The sequence below is a fragment of the Thalia democratica genome, chromosome 5 (assembly GCF_965202585.1).
Source record: "Thalia democratica chromosome 5, ktThaDemo2.hap1.1, whole genome shotgun sequence".
NCBI classification, from domain to species: domain Eukaryota; kingdom Metazoa; phylum Chordata; class Thaliacea; order Salpida; family Salpidae; genus Thalia; species Thalia democratica.
The window spans coordinates 80967781-80987842 of record NC_139169.1 but is presented as its reverse complement, the minus strand read 5'-3'; the positions used below and the strand labels follow the sequence as shown (position 1 = coordinate 80987842).

General features: G+C 24.1%; 1 long non-coding RNA gene across 1 annotated transcript; it reads left to right on the top strand.

The window, feature by feature from the left end:
- The first annotated feature begins 803 nt into the window (after window positions 1-803).
- LOC145836075 (uncharacterized) lies at window positions 804-9621 on the top strand. The gene is made up of 4 exons (XR_014369878.1): window positions 804-1126; window positions 3162-3246; window positions 4811-4879; window positions 9490-9621. It is a non-coding gene; the product is annotated as an uncharacterized LOC145836075 (long non-coding RNA).
- The last annotated feature ends 10441 nt before the right edge of the window (window positions 9622-20062 follow it).

Here is a 20062-nt window from a genome sequence, read left to right as displayed (position 1 = left end):
TTATTAAAAAGTAATTTTCAACCAATTCATTTAATTTTATAAGTTTTAGTATGTTGCTTCTACTCTTAGTATTAACAAACATAATTTTTATAAACTTTGTAAAAAATTGGAAAAATTTTATGCATTAGTTTCAAAACTAGTTTTTATCAATAAAATAAAGTTTTTTTGTAAAATCAGGTTTGCACTCTTTGAGACAAAAAACTGTTTTAAATCATCTTGAGTTTAGATTATGTGTTTTACTATTCAAAAATACTAAAAATCAAGTTCCTAAAAAAAGTTAGTTACAGGGTTGCTAAAAGTTTTTGGTAAATTTTATCCAGGTTTTCAAAATTTCTACTTGGTTTATAAAACTACATACTTTAGAGTATATTTTTAGTTTGAAATTAGTTCCAAGGTAAAAAACTGTGTTAAATAGTATAATGATATTGAATAGATATCTTAAAGCTGCTTTAAATATGTTTTATAATATAAAAAATATTTGATGATGACAATCTATTTGATAAATTTTTTGTGTTAAATAAAAATATTGTTACTTAACATAGAAAAGTTGTTTAAAATTCCAGGTTTTTTAATGATTTTTGTTCAAAATTCCAGGTTTTTTAGTGATTTTTGTATAAGATTCCAGGTTTTTCACTATTCAGGGTTGCCATTAGTTTTTTCAAAAAAATTTCCAGGTTTTCCAAATTTCTTCCAGGTTTTTAAAAGTAAACATTTTGCGGTCTATTTTTAGTTTTAAATTAATTTCTATAAAAGAAACTGTGTTAAACAGTACAAAAACATTTAAAAGATGCTATAAAGTTACTTTAAATGTGTTTTAAAATAAAAGATTTTTTGATGATGACAAAAAAATCTTATTTATATGATAGATTTTTTGTGTCAAATTGAAATTTTAGTACTAAAAATGTTAAAATTATTAAAAATTCCAGGTTTTTTGATCAAGATTCCAGGTTTTTCCAGGTTTTTTTCAAAATTTCTCAAATTCCATGTTTTTCCAGGTTATTTTTGCCTAAATAGTCAAATTCCAGGTAAAGTGGCAACCCTGACTATTTCTCAAATTCAAGGTATTTTCAGGATTCCAGTCCAGATTTTGTCCAGCGAAAAAACGACTATTTACCCCTTACCTTCAGTTAGTAATTATTTTTTGTTTTTTATAACATATTTTTTTATTAGTCAGTTTATTTATATTTTTTTTTATTAATAATTTTTTTTAAGTATTTTTTTCTATCACTGTTACCCCTAACCCTTACCCTTGGACAGTAACTTTTTTTTTATTAGTTAATTTATTTAGTTTTTTCTAATTTTTATTTCAACATTTTGTTTTTGTTATTTTTTTATTTTTTATTATTTTTTCTAATACTGTTACCCCTAACCCTTACCCTCGTTAGTAACTTTTTTTTTATGAATATATCCTATTTTATCTGGTTTTTATTATTTTTATTTAATTTTTTAGTCTCCTGCAAAACCGTCCCTTTGTGAGTATTTGATTTGTTCCCACCTAAAAATAATTAGCTGAATATATTTGTACAAAGTATAACAACTCTAAGGGCATAGAGAAGGGGGGGTAAATCACTTTTTTCACAATTTGATCTTATTTTGTTGAGTTTTAACTAAGCTACAAGTTGCTTTTTACAGGTTTTGAAGATTCAAAATAATTTTTGAGATATAGCTGGTCAAAGTCAGAGACTACAATTGAAGCAAACTAAAAAGGCAAAAAAGACAATTTCACTAAAAATTTATCCTCTCCTAGATTTTTGAGATAGTTACCTCAACATTTCAGGAAATGTACCTTGCAATATTTAGAAAATTCTGTAGGAACAAAGTTAAATTTTTTTTTTTATTAAATATATATAAACAAAAAACTGTTACTTTTTAGTTTGCGCCTTTCTTAAAGAACCTATTGTAGTTTCCAACTTTAACCAGCTATATCTCAATTTCTCTTAGTTTAAAAATATGTAAAAAGCTATATGTAGTTTAGTTAAAACTCAATAAAATAAGAATAAACTAAAAAAGGTGATTCACCCCCTCCCCTATGCCCTTAATGTATTTATTTTAAATATATAATTAATATGCACCTAAGTAATTTCAGCTTGAATATATTTGTACCAGGTATAAAAAGTTTTGATATTTTTTTTATAATGTTCAAAATACTAGTGATAAAACTTTAGTATGTTTATATTGATTTTTAGTCATTGTAAGAGTATGTTAAAGTTTATAAAGTCATAATTAGTTTTTATAAACGTGCCAAGTAGTTTCCTTAGAAAATTGTCTGAATACATTTGTGCTAAGTCAGTGAAAAAATATAGTATTAATACTTATTAAATATGTGTACTAGGTATTAAAGTATATGTTATACTGTATTTATATTAATCAGACACTGATTTCAGACATGTTTTGGATGTTTTTATATGCTTAAGTATCAAGTCATTGTAAAAAAGTGTGTAAGGCATCTAAATCAGTATTTGTTTTATATTAGAGACATATGTTGATACGTTTTAACCAATTTTATACAAAAATTGTATTATTGTCTATATGTTATTTAAAGTACCATATTTAAAATAATTTTCGTTTGTGAAAAACATGGGAATACCTTTTGCAATTTAAGTTATATGGAAAAAATTAAATCAAGGTGATACATTTGATACAGCAATAAAGTAATGTGTACCAGGCTCAAATACTAATAATATACACATGAATTACAATAAATTAGTTTACTAAATAAGTTGAGTTAATCTTTTAAACAGCTGTAAAATTCTCAAAGCTGTTCAAGTGTGAAGTAGTGTTTATTTAAATGTGAATTTGAATAAAACTTACAAAGTTGTACAAGTTTTAATCTTTAACAATAATTTGTTTACAAAGTTGGAAAGCAATGTTCTTTTTGTGAATACACTACAACTCCATAATATTCTTTACAAAAAGTTACATTGCAATTGCAGTTTTATCCACTGTTTTATTGTATTATAAAATTTATCTACACTAAAATAAAGATATCTAGATTTGAAAAATTTTACTGCTTATTTTCTTTGTATATAAAAAGTTGTGGTTGCTGCTTTAAGTACTAATTTTGAATGAAAACTTTTTGTAACTTTTATATTCAGTTTTCTCAAAAAATTGTATTCAGCATGTTTATATTGGTAATACTTAAACAAAACAATATCCACCAGGTTTGAGAAATGTGGGATCTTTATATCCATTTAAATTGAAGACGAACAAGACCTCAGAACTGAGACCCAAATTTTCACTAGCATGGTTGGTAAGATTTATTAAAATAATATAAATAAAAAGCTTCCATTAGCTCCAAGATAACAAATATTAGTAAACAACAAAAGTCCACTAGCTCAAATGGTAAGATTTATAAAAAACATTAAATAAAAAGTTTTTATCGCTTCATAGGTAAGGTTTTAAAAGAAACAAAAAATAATAAGCTACTATTATCTCAGTTGGTAAGAGTAACAAAACTATATAAATAAAAAGCTTTCATTAGCTCCATTGGTTAACAAAAATTAAAAAAATAAATATATTTTATTTGTAGGTAAGAATAATAAATTTAAACAAACAGAAATATTTATTGGTAAGATTTGTCAATAACAATTAAGGGCATAGGGGGTCCATCTATAGGTTTTTACAAGTTGATCTTATCTTATAGAGTTTTATCTGAGCTATCAGACATTTTTAACTGCTAAAAAAATTAAAGTAATTTTTGAGATATGAGCGATCAAATTTGGTGACCTCCATAGGTTCCTTATGGAAGACAAAAAAAGACTATTTTATTAAAATCTATCTTCTCCTTCATTTTTAACCAATCTTCTATAAATTTTCACAAAAAGTTCATTATTAAATTGTATGCAGAACTTTTTTTTTGATAAAAAGAAAAAAATTTTTAAAAAAATGCCTATTTTTGTTTTTTTTTTTTAATTTTTTTTTTATTTGTAACATTCAAAGTCTTTTAAACTATAGAAGGAAAATTTCCTAAAAGTTTGAGGTCTGTAGCTCAAAAAATGAAGGTGAAGAGAGATTTTTAGTGTTTTTTTTTTTCTTAGAAAAATGAAAGTAAAAAGTTTGTAGTCCATACGTTTTTATCGAAAGCTTTTTACAAACATTACAATATTTCAAAAGTTATATAAGATTTATAAATTCTATGAAAACTTGCTTGTAGTTTGTACTTTAGTAAAAAATGTTGTCCTATGCCCTTAAACAGAATTTTATTTTTTCTTCAAATGGTGTAGATTTAAATGGCGTCTATGTAGATTATTATTAGATTGCAATATAACAGTAAAAAATACAGGTATAAAATCCTGTATAATCAAGCAATAGTATAATTGCAAATAAATTTAAAATAAGTGATAAAAACTTATATTTTTGACTACTTTTAATAATTTCGTTGGGTGTTTAAAATGTTATGGCTTTACATTATTACAATTTTTTAACTGATAGTTTTTTTTTAATTTTGTTGATTTTGTTTTATAAGGTTTTAAGTTTTGTAAATAAATTGATATAACATTTACGCATTTTAAAATGTTTTAAAATTTTTAATCTACTCTACTGTAAGTTTAGATATTGTTTGTATTTTTTTGTAATTTCTGTAAATTATATTGAACCACATGTTAAGTTATTATATATCTTTTTTTTTTAATTTTTGTGATTTTATTTTATTCTCTATGTAAAAATTTTAATATGTTTCTAAAAGGGTTCTAATTAAATTTGATAATAACATAAACTTTTTACAAAACTACTATTATTTGTATGATCAACTACCACTTTTTTAATTATTCAAATAGTTTTTGTACTAATTTAAATAAAATATAACATTCAGTATGGAAAAACAAACATTCATGGAGACCTTATTATTTAGGAAATGACATTGCAGAAAATTAAAACAAAAGTTTGTTTATTCTTTCTTTGTTAAAGTATTTTATTTGATTTTAAGTTAACTTCAGGGTTCGTGCTTCTCAGGTTAAATCAGTTTTTTTTTTTTTTGAGTATATTATTAAATAGTGATTTTTATTCTAAGAATCATTTGACTTTTGCATCAGGGTTGCCACTTTACCTGGAATCTTGGAAAAACCTGGAATTTGACAATTTAGGCAAAAGTAACCTAAAAAACCTGGAATTTAAGAAATTTTGAAAAAAACTTTGAAAAACCTGGAATTTTTAAGAATTTCAATATGCAGTAGTAAAATTTCAGTTTGACTCAAAAAAATTATCATATAGGTAAAAAAAATTTGTCATCATCAAAAAAATTTTTATTAAAAAACACGTTTTAAGTAGCTTTTAAAAACCTGGAAGAAATTTGAAAAACCTGGAAAAATTTTTGAAAAAACGAGTGGCAACTCTGTTGAATGCAAAATGTAAGTAATTGTCAGTGCAAATGCTTGAAGTTTTATGACAATGCTATGAGTTTGAAAAAAAATTATATTTTTTTTTATTTGGTTGTATATTGTTAATATTTGAAATAATTACTATATAAACATCTGGTTTTTGTAGCAATACTCTCTGTAAAATATTTCTGCAGCAGTTACACAAAAATTCAAGCTCCAAAAACTGATATTTTTTATTGAACCTTGTAATTTAGAGTAAATATTTTTAAAAAAGAATTGTTTTTGAAACTCAATAATTTAGTATGAAAGTGTTTTTATAGTTTATAATTTGTATTGTATTTGGTCATGTATAAATACTTAATACCTTAAAAAGTGCTATTAGAATTCTTATATTTGATTTGATTTTATTAATCAACTGAAGATCTCGTTTAAATTGTTTTAAGTGAGTGGAACATTGTTTTGGTAATAAAGTTAGAAAATTTGAAATGATATATATTTGTTTATGTTGTAACTAATATAATTAAATCAAAGAATGTTTCTTAAGTAAAAAATAGGTTTTTACAATACTTATGCATATTAGTTTTTAATATAAAGTTAGTGGTTCATGTTTAAAGTTCTGAATACAATTTATGAATTTTTGTATGGTTTTCACTGTTATTGCTATTTGTCAGGGTTTTTACTGAAGTGTATTTTTAATTCAATACAAAATTAGCTTGAGTTAATTTTAAGCTTAGCCTATATATCATTTATCTGTAAATTTTAATATCTTATTATATCATTAAATTAAACTAAAAACTGATACACAATTTTTATAATATACAGTTCTGGCAAACTTTTATTTTATGCTTTATATGTCATTGTTGACGTTCGTTAAGACAAAAAGTTAGCAAAGAAATTGAATAATTTTAATTATTTTTTAGCCAAATTGACAGTATAATTGTAAATAAGTCAAGCTGTCATTAATTTCAAAGGTGTTACAACACAACTAAACTATCGTTTATTGCTTAGATTTTAACATCTAACTATGTTACAAACTTAAATACTTGATGGGTTTTAAATAACACTGTAAAAGTTGGGCCATACTATTATTTTCATTGTCAGTAAATATAAGTGTAAACCATGCTTTAAAAGAAATGGTTTTTAATAAAATTACAAGCTTGTATTTAAGATTATTTTAAACTCAAACTCTTTTGATAGTTCTATACGCATATTGATAAGATATATTTTCGCTTAATGTTTTATATGCTTATTTTTTTGCTACTTATACGTTTTGACAATTACCTAATTTCAGTTGTAATCTCCAACACTTATATTTCAATATATTATGTTTTCATAGTTTCCTTTGTTGCTGTGAAAATGTTGAATGTAAGCCAGGCTTAAGTTCTACATTGAATAAATTTTAAATCATAGATCTTTTACATCGAACTCTTTAATTTTAATTTCAAGAAGTTAATCCATGGATTCAAGCCTAAAACATTTATAAAATTACGCACCACTTTAAATTTGATTTCTTTTTGTACTAAAACAATGCTATCATAAATTTTTATACTAAATGATTATATTTTTATAACATTGTTTTACAAGGTTGTGGTAGTTTTTTATAGAATTGCTTTATACAATTTAAAAGATTAAATATAAAATAAACTATATATCTAAATACAACTTAATTAATTATTAATATATACAGTGTTTGGGCGCTTCAGGCTTAGTAAGTTTTTTTTGGAAAAGTTAGTAAAATTTCAGTATTTGTCAATCCAAATTCTTGAAGTCAGTTTTAGTCACATCAAATGCTTTAAAATTTTTAGAGTTTAAAATTAAATTAACAAATTTTGATTTTATTTCTTAACGAGCATTTAGCTTTTGAATGCAAAATATCAGTACAAATGCTTGAAAGTTCTGAATTTCTCAAGGAAAATTGATAATCTTGTTTATTTTCTTCTAGGTACACTACTAAGACATAAAGTTATTTATAAATTAACATTTATTTTTGAAAACAAAATGACTATTTGCAAAAAGGTAAGTTTATTAGTAAAGTGGAAATAAAATGAGTGTAGCATGTTGATGTATCTTAAGTTATCAAAATAATTAAGAACAAGTGAGCTAGCACTACGAAAGTAAAATGTTAAATATTTCTGTAGCAGTTACATAACGATTCAAATTCTGAAAACTGATAGTTTTCCGGGACCATTTTTATATAATTTGAAAAGGAAAAAAATGTACTAGAAAGTTTTATTAGTTGTAAGCCATTCAACTACAACTTTTTCATTAGGTTATTTTATTTCATCTGGAAATAATACCAATTGGGCGCCGAATTTATCTTCAAAAACGAAACTTTTTTGTAGAAACAATAAAGAATGCATCAGTTTTCTAGATATTGCCTTATAACTAGCTAATTACCAGTTTACTTTTTTCTGACTTACTTATTAACACCCTCATATAGCCACAATCGCCCCTAAAGGGTCACATTACCAAATTTAGGAAAATGTTAGTCTAAAGTCTAAATCAGGGTTTCCCAAACTATTTTTCAAATGGCCATCTTTAAAGAAATTAAAAAAAGCTATGGCCAAAATGATTACTCTAGAAACTACCATTAAAAACACCGATGACATTTTTTTTTGCTCTTGATCGGCAACTCAAGAATATTTAGTGTAAGTTTTAAATTATGACCTCATGGCCCCTCTGTGGCTCCTTTACTGCTCATGGGACCCTTTGTTGGCCTCCGGAGTATCTGTCATTGCCCCAAGGAGGCCATTTGACTCACTTTGGGAGAGGCTAGTCTAAATTTTAAAACTTTGCGTACGAACTCTAACTGTAAAAGTTTGATTTTTTTTTTGTAAAAGTTAAAATGCAATTGAATAAATTAAATTAGAAGTAATAGTTGAAATCCAAATGATTAAAACTGTTTAAAATATATCTATTAAAATATTGACTTTAACATGTTTAGTGACTACATTTGATGAAAACCACAATTATTTTTGTAATTTTTTCATTTAAACTCTTAATAAGTTATATAGCATTGAATAAAATCTTAAAGTTACTACTAATTGAAAACTTGTGAAAATGAATTTAAACTTTTTGAGAATTTAACTTGCACTATTTAGCTCTCAAAAATAATTTCTTATTTTTCTGTAAAAAATGTTTACAAGTTCAAATTTTGACTCTGATATGATTAGTGACATCATCTATAAAAATAGCAGATTTAAGCTTGTAACCTTATATAGTTTATAATAAACAATCCACTGTTTAAGTATTTTATTTGTCAACCTGTTAAAACAAGCTAGTTAAATAATCTAAGCTAACATCTGAATAATAATATATTGCTGCCTGAGTTCAACAAACATTTTTTGTGTAATTTTATATATAAAACAACTTACAAATAACTAGTTTATAATATTGTTCTAATTTCAGCTGAATTTTTAAACTTTTATAAGCAAGTTGAGTCCATAGATGATATTAATCAATAAACTAATACTTGAATTTGCATATTTGAAACAAAAAATTTTGATAAAAGTGCACATAATCTCATTTTGAATAGAAAATAATAAATAAATGTAAAAAAAACTCTTTTTTACAAATAAATTTAGTGCTTTAAATACTACTATAAGTATTTTACAACTTTAAACATTAAACCAAAATTGTTTTAAATTAGCTGTTAGTTTTAATAAGTTGTAGCTTAAACTACACACCTTTTTTTCTTAAGAAACTAATTAAACTAAACAAATTAAATAATTATGTACAATATTGATCATACTTGTTTTAAACTTAAATGATACAAAATATAATATTTTTATGTATAAAATTTGTTAGAGTTGAAAAGTAAGTTTGTGTTGTTTTTAATAATAATTCTAAAGTGTATGATTATATTAAATGTCAACGTTATTTAACAATCAACTTTTAAATATCTTGCTTCAAAAACGTAACAGATATTATATTTTACTAAAGGTTCACCAAAAAATAATTTGTTTTAAAAATATATTTTATGTCGTATCCACAAAAATACCACAAAAATTCTTGAGAAATTTTGTATATACTCAACTAACATTGTGAAAATTAGATAGTATAGTAGTGAAATAATAGTATAAAATTTGTAAACTTGTGGAAACAAGTTTAAGAGATTAAGTAAAAAAACGTTGATTATGTATATACTTTTTATTAGTAATTAATATTTTTACAGACATTTTTACGGAGCGAAAAACACAAAACATTTGAATAAATTGAACATGAAAATTGGAAATATTAAATATATGACATAGTTAAGTTTTACAATATTAAAATTATTTGTATACTATTTAATTGTTTATACTTGTTAGGTAATTTTATGTTAATGAGACTTCGTAAAAATTATTTATTTTTCATCGATTCTGTTAAATAGTTATGTTTAAAATTTTTAGCATAAAAATTACGTTTTGTGAAACTTTTGAATTTTTATTATATGTATTTAAATAGATTGTTTATTTATCAAATTTTTTTCAACATTGTCTAAAATACTAAGCTGCTTAATATTATTTTTGTTTTAAAATAATTCTAAACAATACAGTTTTAACTTAAGTATGGCTATTTTTATTTAAGTTTAGAAGTTACTTTGTTTGAATATTTTTCTATACCAAAATTAATCTTTTTTAAGTTTAAATTTGTTTAGTTTAAAGTTAGTAAACTGTTTTTTCTACTAAAACTAAGTTTTTGCTAATCTGTGTTTTATTTTAATACATTTCAAGAGTATGTTCCAAAACAAAAAAAAACTTAATATAAAAATATTCAAAATCTGATCTAAGTATCTTACTAAATTTTACTTTATAATATTGAATTGTTATCATTTCATTTCCCTTGTAGTAGAATATATATTTTTTACAAAAACAGACTAAATTGATAGTAACAATTTACAGTAGTTATTAGTTATTTATCTTGAAAGTATTTTTATTTATCATCACAGTATAAAACAGTAACATATATCTATTGTCACAGATCTAGATTTTTTACTAATTTTGCTTCTAGACTTTTAATGTAGTTAAAATTGTTATACCCACTGTATTGAGATAGTGCTTTTTGATATTAATTTTTAAAGTGCTTAAACTTATTTTTAAAAGATTATTTTTGAAATACAATCGCATTTCAAATATTTAGATAAGCTTACACTCCAACTTTTTTAACCTGAAAATGAAAAATTTTGTCAAATAACTTCGGAAAGTTTAAAAAAAACTGATGTTAACATTTGTTTGATGATATTTTTTTTTTCGATTTAAAACTACTTAAAAAGACTAAAGGAATAAAGCTAGTCATGTATTTAATTGAGTTTTTCAAGTTTATAACAAAAATAAACAACTTTAAATATGTTCTGTGTGTAGTGAACTTTTATTCATATGTTTTACTTGTTCACAAATATGCACAAAAAAAATATAAAATAAATACAAACAATAATCTAACTTAATTTTGAAAGAATGTTTAAGTAAACTCTTAATTTGTAATTAGGTCTCAAAAAAAATTAAAACATTAGATATAAATAATTGAATTGTTATTTAAACTGAACTCTAGAAAAATATATAAAGTTTTAACTTATGAGACATAATGAGATAAAAGGTATAAGAAATAAGTTTTACGAATGGGATTTGTAATACCTTTTTTACGAGTTAAAACATATATTTTAAAAAAATGATCAATTTCAGAATCTAACAAAACATTTTAGCATTAAATTATTTTTTTAGTCTTTGTTGAAACAACATTTATTACAAATTTTTCAAACTTTGCCACCAGAAATATTCAAAATCATAGTTTGTGAAATCAACCAATGAATTAAGCTTATGTAGAAGAAATCTACTTGTGTAAGCTATTTACAAAAGTGAGTATGTTAAAAATATAGATTTTAAGTCAGTTTGTGGGTTAAAAAAGTTTTTATCGATGCATAACAATTATTTTACTGGGCACAAAAGTTTAACATGTACCAAACTTGTTTCTAATAAAGATAACTGTCAATTAAATCTTGATATTATTTTGGAAGGTCTTAACTTCTTTAAATGAATTATTTACAAATTAAAATATCTAAACGACAATAAAATTGGTTTTGAAAATGATTTAAGTGCAAAATAAAACTGATAAACTTTCAAAAACTTAAAATATGGTTAATATGCTATACAAGTATTAAACTTTTTTTTCAATACATCTTCTTTCTACAAATACATTCAATACTTGATCACGTCAATTCGATCATCAGACCACAAGCCTTCGGTGGTCTGAGACCGGTTTTGTCCTGATTAGGTATCAGTCTACCAAAGGCTTGTAGTCTGATGATCGAATTGGTATGATCAATCCATTTTCACAAATACATGCAACTGAAAACCTAAGTGTTGTATCACTAGTTAAGAAAATAGTTTCTTTTAATAAAACTTATTTAATATAGAAAGTTTTAAATTTTCAAGTTTGTAATAGTATTGTTTATTGAACAATTTAAGAAAACCGCTAAAAAAGTTTAAAGGACAAAAGGACCCTTCTGTTGTAGATTTACAAACAAAGTTACGTTTTAACTCTGAAAAAAAAATTCCCAACTATTGTACAATGAAAAAATTCTAAGGTTTAAGACTACATAAAAATAACAACTAAACTAATAGTAATCTAAAAGATTGTATCATCCGAAATATTAAAATGAAAAAACATAAGTTTTGTTACATTAAAAGTTTGTTTTAATTTCTAAGTAAGTCTTCTTCCATTTTTTTTATAATCTACTAGTCTAGTTAAAAAAATTTACCTTGTAAAGATCAACTTGAATACTGTTTATATTTTAAGCTAAAACCAAGTGATACATTGTGACAGTGTCTGCTTGATGAGTAATAATAACCAGGTTAAAGATTGTTTTATGGATTGTTGTTGACGTTTTGAAAACTTGTTGCTTATCATCTCAGCTTTGCAAAAGAAAACCAAAATAACCACTAGTTATCTATTAAATATTTAAAATGTATTTTTACTCGTAGAAAGAGGTTTTAATTTCAGAGTAAGAACTTCAGAGAAAATATAACATACAAACTTTTTCAAACTACTTCAAAAAGTTATAACAAACTACAACTGATTGTATTAAAATAAAACAGAATAAATAAATAGTTAAAATAAGTTTTAGGGTGCAACAGTAGTAGAAAAACAAACAACGTTTAAGATACTAACTAAAATTTGTAGTTATTTAAATTTAAATTACAGCAGACAATTAAATAGACATAACATTTTTCTAAACAAAACAAACAAATCCGGATAAAACGAATTGTTGAGAAATTCAAATTACTTAAGTTAAACATCTTGTGAAAACCGGATATTACGTTAAATAAGTCTGTAAAAGTTTTACAACTACAAACTGTGTTTTCTAGTTATTTGAAAAAAGAAGCAGCAATGATAGCAAGTCTAAGAATAATATTAAGCTAGAGTTAATTGAAAACATTTTTACAAGTGCAAGTAATGTTAAACACTCTCAACTTTTTAAGGTGAACAAATTAACATGTTCAAGTTTGTAAAATGTTAAAAATCTTTTAAAACAGGTTTGTTAGAACTCATATGCGTAAAACTTACAAAATTCTAGGTATTGATATGTTTTAGATTTAGTATGTTTCCAGTTTTCAAAAAAAGTTAGTATTAGCTAAGCACTGAAAAACAGTTTATTAAAAACAACAGTTCTTATTAAGCAAAAAGACTTCTGTGATCTTAAGTTTCAAACTCTAGTCACCTTAAAACTGTAAGCACTAAGTTTATTTTTAAAGTTTTTTTTCAAGTAGTTTAATTATTAACTTTATAAATAACTTTCGTACATTTGAGTCTTTACTTAAAAGTAAGAATTCTAGACAATAATGCAGTAACCAAGTTCTTTTATGATACAAAATAAAACTTATTTTTACAGCGATTTGTTTTAACTGGCAATCTTTAACTTTTTAATGTTGAGTTATGAACAATTTTTTTTAACTTCAAGTTTTTGTACTAATTATGAGGTTTGCATTTACAAATCGCAATAAACGTATTTAACTGCCATAACTTCTTTAAACTTTCTTCTTTTATCTTGAAGATAAATTTAAACCTAGGCTTGATCGAAAAATACGACATTTGGTTCCCCAGGCCAGGACTTTTGCCTCTAACAGGCCATTTTTGAGCTTTTGAAAAAACTGGCCTTACATTGTCCACCCTTGTTTTGAATTAATCATCAATCAGTCACATGTTTCAACTCTTTTTCATTATAAATAAAGTTTTACTTGTTAATGTTTTTAAAAAAAGTGCAAAATTAGACGCTCAAAATACTTGATCCTAGGCCTTGGTGCACAAAGAACCTTTTGATTATCGAGTCGCACACCACGGATACTTTTAACGTCTTGTCCAGGACATTAAAATTGTAAAATTGATGCTTTTAATATTTAATACTTCAAAATATTTATCTATAAATAAACATTACGCCTTCTCTTCAGCTATAATTCAGCTGCTGTTATTTTTATAATAATGAATATACAAAGACTTTTATTTTTGAACAAAGAAAACAAATTGAAATTTTATTGTTATCTTAGAATATAGCTTACATTATCGTTTTTAGTTTTTAAAATTAAGTAAGGTAAAAAAATTGAATAAAATTTGAAGTATAAATAAGTACGAGCTATGGTGAAATTGTACAAAAAAAACTTATTAAAATTCTCAACGTTGTTAGAATTTTTTTACTAAGTTTAAAAAAAAACCATAGATGATAACAACAGAATTAGGAAACAAAATTGTATAATTAAATTTATAAAATTATAAGTATAAAACAACATTTTTTATAATTTTCAAAGTAGTAAAGTTCCGAGGTTTTAACAAAGTGTGATAAAGTTACAATCTAATGCTTTAAACAATTTTTTGTCAGTTAGTAAATATAGCTCATCAATTACTAAGTTTTGGGTGGACGACTGTTCAAATTCGAACAGTTTAATTTCGAAAACTCAAATTTCGACAACATTATAATATTTGTCAGTTGTCTCTTTATAAAAACAAATTTAAACTACTTTTTATACTAACGTGAATCATTTTTGCAAAGTTTAAAGTTTTTTTTTGAGGCATGGCTAAAAGAAATACTGAAATATAGTGACTTTTAAAAACTAAAATAATTGTTTAGCATTTTTTTTTTCAAACCTTTTTTTTATTATCAAAGTTTTATTAATAACTTGTTTTTTTAAGTATGTTTTATGTTTTAAGTTGTGGCCTTTTAAACATTTTCTTTTTAATTGTCGGAATTCGAATTAACCGAATTTAAATTCACATGTAACCCTAGTTTTTACTTCTAAAAGTAAAAAAAAAAGAATTTAATAACTTTGAAATAATATGTTACTTTTTTTATTGCAATTAAAGCTTAATTTAAATTTTTATACATTTTTTTATTAACATGACAATTAAATTTAGCTTGCTCGTTCTTATAAAGGTTTATTTTCTTTTTTGTTTTGAAATTTGAGCATTGCCACATTCTAACTACAACAATTTTCAAAACCAATTTAAAAATTTGTAAACTGCATTAAAGAACTCCATTCAGTTTCATAGGTTTAAAATAAAAAAATTCAAGTCTAATAAACATAATTTAAGTTTACAAAGACTTTAACTTACTGTTAATTTGAAGTTATTGCATATTTATAAATTAAAAAGAAGTAAAAACTTTAATTGCTTAAACATTTTGTAAGAATTAAAAGATTAGTTGTACATATTTCAAAACTAAATAAAAAAATTTATATGAAAACTTTTTAAAGCTAAACTTTAGTAAACTTTTTTATTCGAAACTTTGAAAGGTTAATTTAGTTTGCATAAAGTTTTAACAAACTTATACAACTAAATATAAACACCATACATTATTTAATATTTTTTGGTACTTTAATAAAGTGTTTTTAAACTTATATTTTAATGAGTTAGTCAAATGAACTTAAACATTTTAATTATGTGCAAATTAGCTTTCTATTTTTAACAACCAATGGATAATTACGTATTAAATGTTGTATGTTAATAAACTTTAACATAAGGAAGTCTATGGTCATTTTCTATTTGTTAATTAGGAAGAAAATTATTTTGTTAATTTTGTGTTGAATGAAAACAGCTGTATATAACTGGAAATTCTGTATACGTGTTCATTTGCTAAAACTTTTTTTTAATGATGTCGTTTGAAATAGAATCATTTTATTGCTTAATCAAGACAGATTTCTATGAAAAATTTTTAGTTCAAGCTAGATTTATTCTATGTTGTGTCAAAGACTTAATAGTTTTTTTATCAGTTAGTTTTGAAATTAAAAGTTTAAACTTATTGGTCCAAAGTTTTAAAAGGATTGGTCAATAAATTCGTTTATACAGCTTAAAACTTTACAATATTTTATTACAATTTTAAGTTTTTGAATTCGTAGATGAAAGTTTTACAAGTGAACTAAAGTTTTGTAATCAATGAAGATTTTTATTTCACAGAAAAATTCAATAATCAAACAAATAAAGAATGAGTATGAATAAAAAGATGCTTATCACACTTGTTGCTTTCTTACTGGTGAAGAGCTTCAATTGCGAAAGTTTAACATGCAAACATTTTTTCCAATACGGAACAGAAACAGTCCAAGGCGACACTGTAGATTGCCAGGATGAAAACAGTACATGCATAAGAATTGAAGGTGAAAACATTGAATTTGAAAATGGAAGTATATGTAAGTTTATTTGTTGATAAATACAACGTTTTATTTTTCAAACGTTTAGTTGGAGATAAACGTTAAACATAACTTTTTTTGTTTTACTAATACTCTGTTCTACAATTATAACACCTCTTTTTTTTATGTATAAACTTTTTCAATTTAATTTTTAATTCTTACACTTTAGGCTAGTTAGTTTTGTTAGCTTAAAGTAAAGTTTGTTATATTTAACAAACTTTTGCTTGACTATTTTCAACCTTTGTGAAAACTTGAGTTTGATTAGTATTACTAAAGCAATTGCTTTAGAAAACGTTTAATTCTTATAACAGACGACAAATTTTCCTACGGTGAATGCGTCAATGCTACAGGTTGCAAGAACTTTTTTGCGATATACGATTCAAATCAAGTTTTCACTGCAGACTTCAAAATTCGGCGCATAGAGTAAGTTTTTAATTCATATATATATGTTGTATTTTTTTAATGAAAGTGCAAAAAAAAAGGTTTTAGCTTAGGAAGTAGGTATATTTTATGCTTAAGTTTGATACAAATATCTTTAAATGCTTCAACTAGTTATCTCTAGTTTACTGTTTATTTTTAGGTAGAGTATTTGGCTAAGTGTTAAAACAGATTAACTTAAAGGTCAAGTCAAAAATAAGTTGAAGCTATTTTTAGAGGCAAACTAAATATCAAAAAATCAATATGGTTTAACAATAAACAACATAAACTCTGTTATCACCAGTTTGCATTTTCTCAACTTATACTTGCTAAAACCAACCAAAATCTATCTTTTGACAGAGTTGCCAAGTGTATATTCTGTGACAACGGGAACGAATGTAACGTGAAGGGAATCCCCGAAAACGCAACGACTGAGACTTACTTAGCTCCTCCAGCAGATAAGACTGTTGAGAAACCTAGTAACGAGACCAACACGACCATCAAGACCACTATCACCACCAAAAAATCGCAAGCGACAAAGAAGAGTGCGACCAAGAAGTCTGTTATAAAGCTAATTACGCAGGGACCGAAAATCGCAGACCGGACTGCAGGTAACCAAAAAAGCTCGGGTGAAAGTAAATCCGCAAGTTTCGTGGTTTCGTTGGTATCGAGCTTGTTCGCTCTGTTGCCTGTCATTGCTGTCAGATAAATGTTTGGAATATTAATTAAAAAAATTTGAATTACTGTGTTTATAAGAAAATATCAAAATAAAACTAATAAAGATTTGCAGAAAAGTTTTACTCTTTTTGATAAATTGGAATTAAAATATAGAGAAAGTTTGTTGATGTGTTATACATAAGGAGGAAAACTTTAAAAATTTAAGTTACCTTAATTATAAAATAAGTTTAAATGTCTTAAAACTTTTTATTTGAAAATAAATATAAATAAAGTCTATTAAGTCTGTGCAATTACTTGTAATACTTCATACTTAAAATTTATTCATACAAATTTTGCACATTACTGAACTTTAATAATATTTTTTTTTGTTTTTAGAAAAAAAAAACAAAAAACTTGTTAAAGTAAGTGTTGTTTTTAATATTTCTTTAACTGAACTCAAAGCCTGTAGTTTTGTTACATTTTTTAAACTTTGTAAACTTAACAAAAGTTCTTAAGTAATATGCTTCAAAAATATCTATTAAGTTAGCAAATGTAAGTAACAAAACATCTTGAACAATTGCTTTTTGGAGGTTTTTAAAGTGAAAATTATCAAAACAAGTTATACCTATAAAGGTTTAATTTAAAAGAGTAAGTAAAACAAATAACACTTAAACTTGATCAATAGAGTATTTTTATGTTTTTTTTGTAAAAACTTTTAACAAAATTATAAAGTAGGAGTCTAAACTGCAATCAAATGTCAACTCAATTTAATTTTTTCAAGATAACTTTAGTAAGTTTATCTGAAGTAATTCCTTTAAATCATTACACTTTAAGATGTAGAAGTATTAAAATGTTTTTGCAAAGCTTATACTAATAGAATAATCTTTACCCGCTACTAAAATAAAGTTTAGTACAAAAATTTTGTTGTCAGAGTATAATAAACATAGTCCAAGTTACTAAAGAATGTTAGTGTATAGTGTATAGATAAGTTGTTGATATTGATTGCGAATGTTAAGAAGTACAACAAAAAGTTTCTGTGAAGTTTTTTATAACTTTTATATCATTAAACTTAAATCTCTGTATTTGTTTTAAACTATTAAGTAATCACTGTTTTTCTATTTAGTAAATATATAAATTAATAATTAAAACTTTCACTTAGTTACTAAATTATAGGAACTCTTGCGTTGCAAAACTTTGAAAGATTCTTTTTAAACAGTATTGAATTGTATAAATCAACTTTGTAAATAATTCTAGTAACACTTTAATACAAGTTTGATAAATATATTTTTTTGAAGTAATAGTTTTACCAATTATACAAAACTTTTGTTTTAAAAATACAATTGGAATACATAAACTGTTCTATTTTCTTACATTAGGTTATATTGTCTTTGATAAACAATTTTTTTTTACCTCTTAAAAAAATTAAGTGTTTTTTTTTTGTAAATAATTAAATATAAATCCACAAACTTTAAAATTAACTGTTGCATTACAATAGTTATTTTCAAGACTGCTAATCCAACAGAAATTAAAAACTTAGACAAAAATACAAGATATAAAATAAAAGTTTAGGTATGTAAAACTATTAAATAACTTATAATAAAATCACTAAGATGGAATCGGAAAACCGATAAACAAAAATTCCTTGCCAGCAAGTTTTAACTTAATAATAACTAAAAAAGAAGTGAGTTTGGTCTTTTTTCTGCTTTTAATTAAACTGTTGTGCCTGTTTTATGTTTATTCCAATAAACACTTGCTCTTATATTGTTTATTGAACGATGAAAGAAAAGCTCACAAAAAGTTTGGTGTACGAAGGAACCTTTCGGTTATTTTTTTTCTTTAAAGTACCCGCAAAAGTACTTTTTGCCCGCAAAGAACTTTTTTTTTTGTTGTAGTTTTAAAATAACTCTTTTCAGTATATTTTGTTTGTTCCTTAGAAAATTATGTTGAGTTATATAGTATACAAACACTTTGCAAAAAACAAGAAAGCAAATATGTTATTTTCGACAAAAAGTTAAGTTTTTTAATAAATATTCAACAGACCATAAAATCAATAGAACTATATTTTTAATCAACAACAATTGAAAACGTTTATATCTGGTATATGTCACATACACTATCACAACTCGCATAAAATTTTATTTTCTATGAGACCCTGCAGGCTTAAACACTTAAACAATATTTTTGTGTTCAATTACTAATTCTAAAAACTTCTTTACCTTAACAAAGTGAATTACAGTTTTAGCTCTGAGAAAATTATCACAGTATTTGAAAAAGAAATGAAGTACAACAGTAATTAACACAAAAAGTATTAATACTTCATCAACAATTAAAATTCGAAAAACTACAAGTCTTTTAGATTGTTCTGTAAAACATATAAGTAAATCATTACTAAAGAAAAATTATTGTTAAAAATTTATTAGGTATAGCAAGATTTTATTCGTCTCTAATTAAATTGTCAGCTAAAATTTATTAAAGTAAACACAAGTTTTAATGTTTAGGGCTTTTCATTAAATGCTTATAAAATTATTTATTCTTGAATATCTCCAAATTTTTTATCTATTAGTAAGTTTCGGAATAAAGTTTAGTTTATTACTTTTTTTTTAATCTTTTTATGTATAAATGCTAAATGATAAAATCATTTGTGTTTACAAAAAGCTAAGACAAAAAGCTAGGATGTTTAAAAATGTTTAAAATTATTAAAAGCATTCATAGTTAAAAATAATCACAACTAGAAAGGTTTTTTAAAAGTGTTTTGAGAGCTTTAATTAGTATGAACTAGCCACAATTAGGTACAGTAGAAGATTTTTATAAAATATAAAGATAGCCTAATTCAACTAAATACTTTTTCAATAAAGTACTAATAATTCATCAACAATTGAAATTCGAAAATAATAGTATTTCGAATCACTTTCTGACAAACAAAAAGCCATAAGAAAACTTTTGTCCTTATATCAAGAAATTAAAAGCTCAAAGAAAAAAATTGGAAAACTTTTTTTTTATTAAAGATGAACTTTTTTAATTCTT